This window comes from Macaca fascicularis, chromosome 12 (assembly GCF_037993035.2).
Source record: "Macaca fascicularis isolate 582-1 chromosome 12, T2T-MFA8v1.1".
NCBI lineage: Eukaryota > Metazoa > Chordata > Mammalia > Primates > Cercopithecidae > Macaca > Macaca fascicularis.
The window spans coordinates 78,266,768-78,277,492 of NC_088386.1; positions in this window are offsets into that span (position 1 = coordinate 78,266,768).

Genomic DNA, 10,725 nt, shown 5'->3' on the forward strand with positions numbered 1-10,725 from the left:
TTTCTTTATCATGCACTGCTTAGCATTTTTTAATCAGCCTGCTTAGGCACGTTTGGGAAGTTAAATGAGTATTGTTGTTGTTGCTGTTGCTGTTGTTTAACATAGAAAAGTTTACAAATGTGTAAAATAATAGCAAAACACAACCTTATCAGATAAGATACACAGTGAACTGAGGTAGATGTCTGAGGACTATGTGTGTGTAGGGGTGTGTGTATGCATGTTATACTCCTCCATAGTGCAGCCCAGTTAAGCTGGGTACAGTTTTTTGCGTGAGTTTTATGTTTCTAACATAAAATTGTGCATAAGAAAATGCAAATTTAGTGTTACGACCAAGCATATATGAATTGCATTGGAATATATGAATTGCATTGGAACAACTTTTGTTTGTTTGTTTTTTTGAGATGGAGTCTCGCTGTATGTTAGTTTCTATGTTTAATCAAAGAAGCCCTAAATATCAGCCCTATGGAATAATTGGGCTGGTTTCAATATCACATATTTTCTCATTTCCCTGAAAATGTTACTATGTCAAGACTTTTCTCAATATTTACAGTTTTTCTTTATCATGCACTGCTTAGCATTTCTGAACCAGCCTCGTTGTATGCCTGTAATCCCAGCTACTCACGAGGCTGAGGCGGGAGAATTGCTTGAACCTGGGAGGCAGAGTTTGCATTGAGCTGAGATCACGCCATTGCACTCCAGCCTGGGCAACAGGAGCGAAACTCTATCTCAAAAAAAAAAAAAAAAAGAAATAAAGAAATGCAAAATGGTTCAACAGAGGATCATTTTGTAATACCTAAAAGAAATTACATAAAAATCATACACCAAAACTATTTCTAAAGCTTCATTCCTAAAATAAACTGCCAAAAATACTAAGAAAATGTATTTGACAATACCTATATGTAATATATGTACATTGTGTATTATATATAGTATACATTTTATTGTATTTTCTAGCCAATACAGGTGCTAATTAAATAGCTGAGAAAAAATAAGCTACATCAATATTTAAACTAAACAATTCTCACCAAGAAAGAACACACTAGTTTATTTCTTACTCTGCTTTGAAGTAGAGACTACAAATCCAAACTGCAAGCCTTATGTAAGTAATCACATCAAAAACAGACTTTCCTGAAGAAGAAAATTCTACAAGTTTTTTAAGATGCAAAATATATAATTTTTTTTTTTTTTTTTTTTTGAGATGGAGTCTTGCTGTGTCACCCAGGCTGCAGTGCAGTGGTGCAATCTCAGCTCACTGCAACCTCCGCCTCCCAGATTCAAGTGATTCTCCTGCCTCAGCCTCCCAAGTAGCTGGGATTACAGGCATGAGCCACCATGCCCAGCTATTTTTTGTATTTTTAGTAGAGACAGGATTTTGCCATGTTGTCCAGGCTGGTCTCGAACTCCTGATCTCAAGTGATCTACCTGCCTCAAAAACATGTAATTTTTAATTGACCATATAAATGTTAAAATTATTAATTTTTTAAACGATGTACTACAGAGGTTATATTAGTGTCATTTATATATACGTATATAAATGACACATTCATACATTCCCAATGAGAAAGGGAGGAGTAGATTCAGAGAGATGGCAGAAAGAAGAGATTTAGCATTTAAGAAGTGCCCTGCGTGGTTTCAGCTTTTGACATTTTAACAGCAGCAGCACTGTGGTTATTCCGAATATATATATATACACAGAGAGAGAGAGAGAGAGAGAACAGATAGATATATCTCCACAAAGTAACTTTGTAAAACCTCAACTATCAGAAGAGAAACAGATGGCTTGCCTGCTTTTAATGCCTAATTAAACTTATATATACTAAAGAAATAAAATAAACCCCACTGCTTATTGTTAGTCTTTGTAGTTAACAAAAGGACATTCTCTGCTTTCAAAGCTCACTGAAGTTTTTAGTAAATCAGCTAATGATGTATTTGTATGCTATGTATAATATGTTTATGTAATACTCATATTCTCATTATTGAAAAAGTGGCATAGTTGACTATTCTTTTATTTAATTATTTCAGTGGAAACAACACTGACTTTGGAGTCATACGAACTTGGAATTAAAATTTGGCATAGCATTTTGATAGATGAGTCACTTTGTGCAAGTTATTTAACCTCTCTAAAATTCAGTCGCCTCATCTATAAATTGTGAACAATCAGTGCTTGCTATCATTAAAATGTCTGTCAAAAGCTAGGACCATGGGAGGGACTGCTTGAGTGCTAAATCTCCTTTCCTGTCTGCACTCTGTCTGAGTGTGCCATTCCCTTTCTTGCTGGCCTCTGTGATTAGAGCACAGACATTCAAGGCTCACCCTAAGCCAAAGTGTTACATCAGCAAAATTAATCAACGCGCTTTTGCTTTTTGATGATGCACCTTCCTCCCCATCTTATGTGTCCATTTCTTTCCACTTCCCTAACAAAAGTCTCCTCTGCTAATTGGCAAGTGAAGCTGAATATATTATCCCTGCCAAGATAATTTGCATTTTAGTAAGACATGAAATCTATTCTACTAGTCATTAGAGCAATCTTAATCATCATATATCATATAATGATTCCATACCACATAATAAGCTTGATTTGAACCAAGTTGAACAGGCTTAACAGCCTGCTCTTCTAGAAAAATTGAAAAATATTTTATGTACCCTTTTTTCCCTTCCCCTCCAATAGGCAAGTTTATGGACTGGAAAATTTTCTGATCACTCCAAAAGTCATCTGCAAAGTAGGGAGAGAACTGAACTAAAATACACCTTCCAAATATACACAACAATAACAAAAAATGAGAAAATTTATTAATATAATTACATGATTTTTCTTCTTTAATCTGCTATGGTAATGACTTATATGAATAGATTTCCTAGGGTTAAACTATCTTTCAACCTTGAAATGCAAAACAGTACTTGTTTATGGTTTATTTCTCTTGTAATACATTGTTAAATTTAATTTGCTAATATTTTATTTAGATATTTATATCTATTCATGTATTTTTTGTTTGAACTATTCTTACTAGTATTCAGAATTAAGGTTGCCTTTAAAAAATTAATTGTGGCCATTTTGAATCCATTTTTGGTCTGAAATAGCAAGTAATAGAGGAATTATATGATATTTGAAAGTTAGGTTGAATTCAGGTATAAAACAATCTGGACTTGAAAACTTTTTAGAGTTACCTTTAAGAACCTTTCCTAGTTCTTACACAGTAATCAGTGTAAACATGTCTGCCTCCTCTTGGGTCATTTCAGATAATTTATATGTTTCACTAGATATCTGTGATTATGTTTTACTTAATCAACAGTTACCTAATTTATTGATTTTAAAAATAAATCTAGTTTCCATTTTTATTGCCCCAATTATTTGGCACCTGTAGTCCTAGCTACTTGGGAGGCTTAGTGGCATGATGGCTTGAGCCCACGAGTTTGAGGTTGCAGTGAGCTATGATCACGCAACTGTACTCCAGCCTGGGTGACAGAGAGAGACCCTGTCTCCAAAAAAAAAATAAATAAATAAAGATAAGAATCCTATGAACCTTTGTTTCAAATTTCAAATATATATAAAATCAGTAAAGAGTATAGTGATTTCCCATTTATCTATATTCCCCAACTTCAACAAGTATCAATTTTGGTCACTTATATTCATTTAACTTCTACCCAATTCTCCCCATCCCATATCATTTAGAAGCAAATCACAAATATCATATCATTTCATCATAAATATTTGTATTCCTTATTTAATAAGGAATCTCTTTTAACATAACCACAATACTGTATTATTTGTATTTTCCTAGCAGCTAATAATGTTGAGCAGCCTTTTATGTGCTTGCAGGTCATCTGCATAACTTCTTTGCATAAATGTCTTTGGCCATTTTTAACAATTGGGTTACTTGGTTGTTTTGTTGTTGAACTGTAAGAGTTTTTAAATATATTCTGGACACTAGACCCTTATCAGACATGTTTTTCAAGTATTTTCTTCCTTTCAGTGTGTTGTCTGGTCACTTTCTTGATAGTGTTTTTTTTTTTTTTTTTTCCTTTTTCTTTTTCAGATGGAGTCTCACTCTGTCTTCCAGGTTGGAGTGCAATGGTACAAACTCAGCTCACTGTAGCCTCCGCCTCCCAGGTTCAAGTGATTCTCCTGCCTCAGCCTCTGGAGCAGCTGGGATTACAGGCACCCACCACCACACCCAACTGATTTTTGTATTTTTAATAGAGACAAGGTTTTGCCATGTTGGCCAGGCTGGTCTCGAACTCCTGACCTCAAGTGATCCACCCACCTCAGCTTCCCAAAGTACTGGGATTACAGGCATGAGCCACCGCACCTGGCCTCTTGACAGTGTTCTTATAAAAACAAAGCTGTTTAATTCTGATTAAGCCTGTTTTATTTATTTCTTCTTTGGTTGTTTCTATCTTTGGTATTATATCTAAATATCTAAGAGACCGCTGCCTAATCCAAAATCATGAAGATGTGCACCTATATTTTCTTCCTAGATAGATATCTTATATTTATGTCGTCAATTCACTCCAACTTAATTTTTGTGTGTGGTGTGAATAGAGACCCAACTTCATTCTTTACCATGTGGATATTCAGCTGTCCTAGCACCATTTGTTGAAAACACTTCTTTCCCACTAAATTTTTTTTGGCTTATTTGTTGAAAATCAATTGACCATAAATTTATGGGTTCGTTTCTGGACTCTTAGTTCTATTGAGATATATTGACACATATGTCTGTTTTTATGCCAGAAGTGCAGAGTCTTGATGATGCAATGGGCTTGGATGGATTCTATGCATGCAGTGAGTTTGCACTGCACTTGAGAAACACTGAGCATGGGAATCCACTCTATCTACACAAGCAGTGATGAAGTCTACTCTGGTCTGAGAAATGATCCATGTAAAAGGGCAGTCAGATTTGACACACAGAAGACACGTAGGAATAAAAGAGATCCATGAAGAGCTCTCTCCTGACAGGGGGAAGGGTCTTTACTTAGAGTTGGAAAGAACAGATCTGTGTTAGAAAAAATGTTTACAGAAAAAGGCACATATCCTTGACTAACACAGCATGTTCATATGCTTAAAAAAAATAACTCAGGAAGAAGAAAAATTCAGGAGAAGAGTAATTGATGGAAGCAGACTCCTGAGAAAATGGATTATGGAACCCAGAGCTTCAGTGGAAGAATTGAAAGACTGTTGATATTACATAGAGGAAAAAAAAGTGGGGGGCAACAGTTGTTTTTTTTTTTTTTAAAGAAAAAAAGACAAGAAATACAAAAGAAATTATAAAAATGATTGCGTATGATGATGGGATTATTGATGCTGTTTCTACTTAACATTCTATCCCATTTTTTGGAAAGTAACATATTATTTTTATAATCTAAAAAATGGTTACCACTATAAAATTTATTTTAATTCAGAAAAGCATTTAGATTACAAAATTAAAGAATTTAGAAACTATAATTGGTGAGTATTTCCATTGTTTTCTTTGAAAGGCATATTTTAAATTTTTATTCCTCGCATGATTTAAAAGACAAGCATGGTTAGACTGACATGTAAGGGGCTTGGAAGTCACCACTGCATCCTAACAACAAGTAAAAGGCTGAGAAAACTGAAAAATCAACAACTCTTCTTAAATTCATAAGAGAAGAGAGGTCAGAGGGCAAACCACTGCCCCCAAAATTGAGTCACAATGTACCAAACCAGAAAACATCCAGCAGAACCTTTCATAGGAACCAGCATGGAGGTAGGAAAACTTAAACTATAATTGCAAATTGCAGGAGATTCAGTGTGGACATGTCTGAGAGTTTAAAACTCATTAAAATTTAAAATTTCTGCTCTGCAAAAGAGAATGAAAAGATAAGCCACAACTGGGAGAAAATATTTGCAAACAATGTATCTCATAGGGGACTGCTATCCAAAATATACAATTAAGAAATTGGCCAAAGACCTTAACAGACACCTCATCAAAGAAAATATACAGATGGCAAATAAGCATATGAAAAGATATTCCATGTCATACGTCAATAAGGAAATCCAAATTAAAACAAGATACTACTACACACCTATTAGAATGGCCAAAATCCAGAACTCTGACAACACCAAATGCTAACAAGTATGTGGGACAACAGGAACTCTCCTTCATTGCTAGTGAGAATGCAAAATGACACAGCCACTTTGGAAGACAGTTTGGCAGTTTCTTACAAAACTAGACATACTCTTGTCATAAGATCCAGCAATTGCACTCCTTGGTATTTACTCAAAGGAGTTGAAAACTTATGTCCACACAAAAACCTACACATGGATATTTACAGCAACTTTATTCATAATTGCCAAAATGTGGATGCAACCAAAATGTCCTTTAGTAGACGAATAGGGAAATAAACTATAGTACATCCAGACAATGGGATATTATTTACTGCTTAAAGGAAATGAATTATCAAGCCATGAAAAGACATTGAAGAAACTTAAATGTACATTACTAAGGGAAAGAAGGCATTCCATAAAGGCAACATACTGTATGATTCCAATTACATGACATTCTGAAAAGGCAAAACTATGAAACTAGTAGAAAGGTCAGTGGTTCCCAGGGTTTAGGAGGAAGGAAAGATTAGTAGGGAGGAATGAGTAGGCAGCATACAGAGGATGTTTAGGACAATGAAACTACTCTGTATGATACTATAATGGTGGACCCATGTCATTATACATTTGTTCAAACCTATAGAATGTACAACACCAACGGTGAACCCTAATGGGCTTTGGATAGTAATGATATGTCAATGCAGGTTCATCAACTGTAACAAATCTACCACTCTGGGAGGGGATGTTGACAATGAGGGAGGATGTGCATGTGTGGGGACAGGGGGAATATGGGAAACCTCTGTACCTTCCACTCCATTTTGCTATAAACCTAAGACTGCTTTAAAATAAAGTCTATTTTCAAAAATTTCCTATGAAATGTATGAAGCATGAAGCAATATAATTTGTTATAGATCATTAGGTCATAAAGTCTAATGTTTTAAGTTTAAATCATATAACTACATAACAATAAAAAGGCTCATAAGTATTTCTCAGGACAAAATTTGTCTTAGATTCTAAGCACTGATTTTTATCTCTCAGTTTTTTCTGTCTTGAGCTTGAACTGATCACTATATCAATTCTAAATGTTACATATAAGCTTATCGTTTGAGAAATGTCAAAAGGCCAAACTGCCCCAAATCTCAACCCCTCTGATATACCAAGATAGCTGAAATTCCCACCATGAGAGTCATTCCCATCTTTTAAGTGATTATGTCTGCAGAGAGCCTGTACTAAAATACAAATGTACTTGGGGGAGGTGGGGCTCATGAAGGCAGGAGCACTCAACAGCACAATGAAAAGAACATGGACCTTGGGGTCTCACACACCAAAGTTTGAATGTTGACTCAGCCACTTGCCACTTAACTGTGTGACCTTAGGAAATTGCTTAACATATCTGAATCTCAGCTTCCTTATCTACAAATATGATTCTAGTTCTCACAGTATTCTTTCAAAGACTATTTGTGATAATTTGGAGGAATGAGGGATCTGAATCCTAGATCCCTTCCTTAGTTTCCATGAGGACACTGCTTCCCTGCCCTAGTCCTTCCCCAGGGGAGGAGAAGTGGCTGACCTGATTGAATGTACAGGGAGGACCCTCTCCATAGAACTATCTTGACCAGAAGGCAAAACACCACGTTGCCAGGTGGACAGGTGATGATCTCTCTTTCATTCTCTCGGGCCTGCTTGCTTGCACAGTAAGTATCTGTGTTTTTTTATTTTTATGTGAGAAGCAGACCAAGAGAGGCCTGCTTTGTCAACCCCAGCTACTCTGCTGTAGGCAAGTAGATAAATCAGTGACACTTGGATTCCAAAGTCTAGGCTTGGAGGGAATTAGGAGGTATTTCACATACCTCAACCCAGCTCTAGCAGTACGGCTAAGACATTGAGCCCTGTTTGACTCCGGTCTCTGCAGCTATACTCTATTGACCAGAAAACCCTGTTGGGGAAAATAGATGAGTGCTACAATTCAGGCAACAAATCCCACTGTGTAATTCCAATAATAATAAATTTGAAATAACAATCAATGTGCCTGGAGCCAAATAGGCACTCAATAAATGTTAGTTCCTCTCTCTCTTCTTGAGAAATTCATCAAGTTGAAAATATGTTCAATTTTCTGTTAAACTCCTCTCAGGCATTGGAAGAGCAGCATTGAAGGTTAGTATTTTCTCCTAGTTGTGCTGCTGCTAAGATAACAAATGTAAGTAACAGAATGCCAGCTCCCATATACAGTTCTGACATGTCCTGCTGCCATTCCTAAAATACGGCTCCTCCTCAGTCCAACCTTCAAACACCAGATTTTAAAGAGCTGATTAGGATTGTATTAGGAGAAAGTGGTTCTTTATCATCTACTAAAAAAAATCCTGCAGGAATATATCTCAGGCTCTTGGACCCTGAAATCAGCTCTTGGGAGTGTATATTAAGGTAAGAAATCTGAAATAGCAAAGGCTGATATTATATCAGCAGAATGATATTTACATCAGCACTATTTCTATGAGCAAAGGAAAACCTGGAAACAACTTTAAAAACTAAAAATAACTAAAGAGTAGTTAAATAAATTATGCTAACTCCATCAGTAAAATATTATATACTAGAGCATTATTAAACATGCTTATAAAGATTATGTTATGGAAAATATTTGTTATGATTTTGAATAGAACAAGCAGAATAAAAAATAATTTTTCATTATCTTACAGATTTGTAAAAACTGAATGATGGACATAAAAGTGCACATAGTAATTATATTAGCGTGGTGAATTTATTTTTCCTTTTTCTGCTCTTCTTTTATATTGCCTATTCTTATGGAAAAATATTTCTTTTTAAAGCCCAGAGACATTTGCATGCAGTGAGCACAAAACATACTCCATCACCAAGGCAAAGGGATAAAACTGCCTGGCTATGACTTCATTCCCCCCTTGAAGGCTGTTCTTAATGTTCTTTTCAAGCTGATTTCATCTCTAAATGCACTCCTGTGGGAGAACATAAGAACACAGTGCATTTGGCCCTGAGACCTCTAGTTCCCAAGGAATGGCTACAGACACTGGGCAATATTTGTCAACTAACATGAGGATCAGGCAGTAACACTATTATTCTTAAGCATTAAAGACTTCATGTCTATCCCTGAGGTAGCCCTTTATCAGTAAAAATAAATGCTGTATTGATCCCTGTTTAACTCAGATCTCTTTTTATCATAACTCAAGGTAAAAAGGGATAGGTGGTAATATTCTCACTCCATAAAGGAAACCAGGGTAGAAATTGTTTTCATCAAAGTAACTAATGCTTCTAGGCGAAGCACTGCACTAATAAACTGACTATCCGTACCTTCACAAAGCAAATCATTCTACTGCTTTTCCCAGTAAAGAAATGGGTACAACCAGCCGATTGTTTGAGGTTCACTAAGTGTCACATTTTGGTAAATACACCAAATTTCAGAACCAAATTTTTCTTCCCTTTTGGTTTATGAAAATTGATTTTAGCAGCTCACTGAAGAATAAAGCACTGACAATTTTGATACAAATAACATAGTTTACAATAAACTTTAGCATGCATAAACAGTAATAGTTTATTTTATAAGAATGCAGATCTATTATTTTCTTCTGTAAGATATTTGTTATTGGATTTGAATTAATTCCTCTTCAAAAAAATAGACTATAGGAGGCTAGTTAGAGTATGTAGAATTTTAGATGACAGTTACAGGCTCTTAAGAAATATTTCCACCACGCTAAAAGAGCATGATAAGATGTCATTCTGAGCTGTAAAAATATTTCTGTATAAAGAACAAGTTTGTTTATTCGTTTTTCTTTGACGTCACCATTTGTTGAATGCTTACCGTGTACCAGGCTTTTTAAAAACATGGTTTTTTAAAAATAATTCTCAAAGCAATTTTGGGAGATAAACAGAATTACTATGGCTGTTTTACAAAGAAGGAGACAAGAGGTTAACCAATTTGTCCAGAGTTAAAGTGGCATAGCTAGGATTCCAACCAGGCCTGCCTCTTTTTCCTATAATCCCTGCTCTTGACCATGAGGCTCAGCTGGCTATCGGTGCTACTGTCATCTAACCTGTTTCTCTTCTCTTGGAAAAAGATGGACAAGACTTTATTCTCCAGCTTTCCTTTCTCTATGAAAACTATTCTAATGAGGAAAACCACTTTCTCATTGCCTCTGTCATCGTACCACTCTTCCTGACATTAACACAAGTGCTTTCATACTAGGTCATATTTCCCAAGAATAAAAACCAGTGATTTACTCTCATGCTGGCTGAATTGTAAGAACACCTACTCTAGTGGCTTAACTGTTTCCAAAATACAACATACAACAAATTTGTTCTTAAATTTCCCATTTAAAAAAATATGTAGGCTGGGCGCGGTGGCTCACGCCTGTAAACCCAACACTTTGGGAGGCTGAGGTGGGTGGATCACCCGAGGTCAGGAGTTCGAGACTGGCCTGGCCAACATGGCGAAACTCATCTCTACTAAAAATACAAAAGAAATTAGCTGGGTGTTGGTGGGAAGTGGTGGTTCACTCATGTAATCCCAGCACTTTGGGAGGCTGAGGTGGGCGGCTCATGAGGTCAGGAGATCGAGACTATCCTGGCCAACATGGTGAAACCCCATCTGTACTAATACAAAAATTAGCCAGCTGTGGTGGTGGGCACCTGTAATCCCAGCT